The following is a 4828-nucleotide window of genomic DNA, read 5'->3' as shown; positions in this document are numbered from 1 at the left end:
AACACCTGCAGCAAACCAGCCTGTTACTGGCTCCGGAGAGCATTCCGTGCAGCACCTTCTCCCCCCCCCGCCCCGCCCCGCCTTTCATGTGGATTCCACGCTGTTTCGGTGGCTGCCGCCATTGTGAGATTACACGCATCTGGAGCTGATTGGCCGGTGAAACCTGCCGAGTAGATCACTTGATCACTTGATCACTGAGGGTTTTCGGGAGCTCCGGGTGGATCAAGGTGTCCCCTCTGCCCGCTGGTTATGAAAAGGAGGGATGAACGGGATTCAATGCGATTCATCCACCCACCATTATAACCGCCGGGTTGAGCGGAATGATTCATTTGGAATGAGTCAGCCGTAATTAAAAGGACTGACGTATGCGAGTCGCCCATGTGATTCGGTGTTATTTCGGATGAGCCGACGTGCTCGAGTAGCACATTAGAGGAGACCTGCGCTGAAGTTTCTACGGTTGAGAAACCAGTTCCGCAAACCTCATCGTGTCAAACGGCTGTGCCCTGTGCACCGTGGACATTCTGCAACCCGAGCTAAGGCACGCGCACACAACAGAGAAGAAAACCAAACATTTCGACCGGCCAACGATGATAGAAACAGTCCGTCCGGGACTATTTCTTGGCAAATGTGTTAATCCTCCTACTTTTTATTCCGTAGAACCGTATGACGGATATCATGATCGGGATACCAGGCAAACACAACAGCCGCTGCAGCATTTTCTCATTAGGCAGCAGGTGGAATGTGCTGCTCTGCTGTTGTTTCAAGCTCCTAATTCAACCGTGAAATGACTCACATGTTCATTCATCATCAGACCCCGGCCTCTGAACACGGCCCCTGAGCAAAAGACAGTCGGATGATGGATAGAAATCTTCCCAGGGCAACCGTTACTTCTGTCCGCATGGGCAGTAAACAGATTTATCGTTTATCAAAAGGGGGATGGAAGAATCATAATAATAATATTGGAATGCGAACGAACGCTTGTGAAAAAAAAAAGGCCAGAACGAGAGCTTTGTTTGTAGTCCCGACGCAGGCAGTTGTAGTAATTGGTTTCATATTTAGCTCTGCCACAGTAAAAAAAACAACCTTATTGAAATGTATACCTCGCTCTTTTGAGGTCAAACACATAAATAGGGCTTCGTTACCTTTTGTTGCAAAAATGTGCTGCCGCGTCCGCGTGCCAAACTCCTATGTTGACTGGACGACCGGAGCCGATTCTCGGTTGTAAGCTTTGAAATATTCGGGCCTGCCCCTCTCGCCAACGGTCTGCTCACCTATCTGGTATGTGTAGTTGAAATTGGTTTGCAGCTAATATAAATACAGGCCACTGCTGTTGTGGCGCGGAGAGATGGCAGACCACAGGAGAGAGGTTAACTGTTCGTGTCCCGGGGAGCCGGTCGGGATGGCGTGAGGGGCGGCTCCTGTCCTCAATCACAGGCAACTCATTTGGGAGATGAGGTCACCGGTTAGATTACCTCACCCCCCCCCCCCCAGTCCCTCCTGACAAAGCAGATGGTCTTCAGCGCCACACACCTCTCTCGGGGCGAGACGCTCCCCGCCTTGGTGGCATTCTAGACAGGCCAGCCTTAGGAAGGTGGCGCGAACGTCACACGCTCCGACGCTCGAAACGTCCGATTGGGAGCAAAAACGAGCGTCGAAAAAGGTTTTCTCATGTCAGAAACTGAATCGTGTTTTTCTCTCTGTGTGTACAGTGACTCAGTTCATCAGCTATTGAGAGCTCTGCTGTGGTCCTATGTATTGTTCAGATACATGGACTCGAAGCACTGCAGTCATTTGCCGAATACGCAGGCTTTGTAGTTTCATAATCCTACTCATAGCTGTCTCCAGTATTAGGCAGGTTTATCCATTGGATCCTGATGTGGATCAGTATCTAAATTCTAAGTGAAAGAAGTCTTTATAGAAGGTTATTGTTCATCTCTGCTTCTGCCAACTGGGAGGCAGCAATCAGATGGAAGTATTATGGGATAGGCTTCAGCCGTTGATGAAGTGGGAACGCGTACAGTAATGTGGGAGAATTATCCCAGCTGAATTGTTCCGCGAGTCATCGATCATCATGGACGCACTTATAAAACCTTCTTGAAAGTAGCTTTGAGCTGGCCTGCCTGGTAGGGAAGGTGAATCATGGTGTCACACGCACACACACACGCACACACACACACACAAAAGAAAGAAATAGAGACAGAGAAAGCGAGTGAGACAGGAGGAGGAGAGTGAATTATTGAGTACGAGAGGGAGAGAGAAAGAGGGAACGAGAGAGAGAGAGTCAATGAGCCAGAGAGAGAGAACAAGAGAGAGAGAACAAGAGGGAGATAGTGATAGATTGAGAGAGCGAGACAGAGACAGAGAGAAAGAGAGTCACGGAGAGCGAGTTTAAATGCGTCTTTCTTGTAACAGCTTGTACACTGCATGTAGCGCGGTCTCAGAGGAAACTCCAATCACTTACGAGACCACTTGATTAAATACTGTTTTGTTAAGAACAACATTGACATTGATCTTATCTGCAGCTCTGTATGGTTATTCAGTCATCAGCTGTTAGCCGTGGAGATAACGACTGACTGGGATTAGATATCCCTCCAAAACTCAGTCTCTTAGCCGGAAAAGATGAGGTCATCTCTTCCAGCCACTTATTTTTAGACCTTTAACGGTGGCATATTAAACAAAACGCTCTGCAATTCAATTAACAGACCGCTGGGCCACAGTGACCTGAAACTAACCCGCAAGAGTTACACGGCAACGAACGAGGGCTTGTCCTCGCTGCCTGGGCTGCCGGCGTGCGTGTGGTTTAGGAGAAGAAGCGGTTCAAACCGCACATTCGCAGGGCAGCAAAGACTAATGACGAGTTTCTTTTTGCAGGTGTTGTATTGTGGATACAAGAGCTTTGGGTGGCGAATTTTCTACCAAGGTGAGAAATCCTCTCTGTCGAAATGAAAACAGAAACACTATATGCACTTCTGATCCAGCTCAGAGCAGAAATGAAGGAGCCGTTCCACATTCCGAAGAGAGAAAGAAAGAGAGAGGGAAGAGAGAGAGAGAGAATGAGAAGGTGAGGGAGAGAAATTCAGGGAGAGAGATTGAGAGAAAGCGAGGGAGGGAGAGAAAACGAAGGAGAGGAAGAGAGAGAAAAAGGAAGAGAGAGTGAGTGAGTGAGAGAGAGAGAGAGAGAGAGAGAGAGAGAGAGAGAGAGAGAGAGAGAGAGAGAGAGAGAGAGAGAGAGAGTGAGAGAGTGAGAGAGAGAGAGAGAGAGACAGAGAGAGAGAGTGAGAGAGAGACCGAGTCAAGAGAGGAAGATTACTTGGATTTGTCAGCCGACGATTCCGTGCGACGTTGAGGTGAATAACGTCCGACCGTCGCGCCACGGATGGAAATCCCTCATCCGTCAACCTGATCCCGCTCTCGTTTAGCCTTCTGCCTTTTATTTAAGGCTCTGACACAATAACAGCAGTGGTCGCCCTGAGTGTTACTCCATGGCTAACTGCATCCCCACGCCTGCATCCATTTGTTATCACCCTTCTGATATATCGAACCGTTTTATGAGCGAGCAAATCCAGTAGAAACAATGACTCCACCCGAACACAGGTGCTCATTTAGTACAGAACAAAAGGGATGTTTGGGAGTCCCGAATCGGAGTTATAATACATGTACTGTATGAATGAGGTTCACAACCAAACCATTAATAAAGGAATCACAAGGCCTCGGAGTTGGGTTGCATGCAAGGTGAAATCATTCTGGAACATTCCTCCCTGCCCTCCCAAACATCCTCATGTGTTGCAAATAATAAGAAATAAAAAAAAGAATTCATTTTACGGTTTTACTAGTCAGCAACCAAGGTATGTATTAGTCAAAAGAGGGGGGAGGGGGGCCAGGGTGGGGAGGGGGGGGGGGGGGGGAGTTAGAACCACATGTTAATTTGAATGGGAGGCACATGGTTGTGGTTATGGCCTTGCCGTAGATGATAGAAGCTGGATCTGGGTCCTGGCCAACCAGAGACCAGCGGTCAGAACAAGACTTTCTCAGGATGGGGAAAATAAATCAAAACAATTACAGAGAATAAAGTATTCATATCAACAAGCATGCAGGCAAGCACAAAATGGTTTCGTTTTGTGTCCAGATGAATGTGATTCATGCGGTAGACGGCGAACCAGACCTTCACCGTTAAGGGACTGTTACTGTTCCATAAAGCTGAAGAATATTTGCATTTTTTTCTTTCCACTGCTCCTCTCACATTGTGGTAGTCTGCCGCTTCAGGTGACCTGCTCACCTGTCACCGAGGTGCCCCCTTGAGAAACGCTCAAAGATGCACTCTAGCTTCTCAAATAGCATGTTGACGAGGAGGTAAACCAACAACAGGTGTTAGGAATGGAGAGGAGGCGGGGGGGGGGGGGGGGGGGGGGGGGGCTCACAGTTTGTCCTCCAAACCCAGCAGGGGCAGAGAGCCATAAATCATAATCACATAGGAGACCAAGGTATCTAATAATACGTTGTTCGCTTTCATCAACTGAGAAAAGTCCCGTTGTAGTCAGTTACGGTTGGTGCCGGTGGGTCGTGACTTCGGGGTGCTATACCTCAGAATGTTCTGGACAGGTTTGCAATCTCTTTCTACCCTCTTTGATGATTTCCGCCGGTGTCTCTGTTGCTGGTGGGTGTGTGGTGGAGGTCAGTGTGTTCTCAGGGCAGAGCACCTTGACTGTGAAGTGATACCTGGGTGCTGGTGGAGATCACTGTTAGGTGATACCTGGATCCAATGGATCCAAGCTCTGGTCCATGACCTCAGAGGCCAGCCCCCCTCTCCCTTCTCTCTCTCTACCTATCC

This window comes from Osmerus eperlanus, chromosome 12 (assembly GCF_963692335.1).
Source record: "Osmerus eperlanus chromosome 12, fOsmEpe2.1, whole genome shotgun sequence".
NCBI classification, from domain to species: Eukaryota; Metazoa; Chordata; class Actinopteri; order Osmeriformes; family Osmeridae; genus Osmerus; species Osmerus eperlanus.
The sequence above is the reverse complement of the archived record's forward strand: the minus strand, read 5'-3'. Positions refer to the sequence as shown.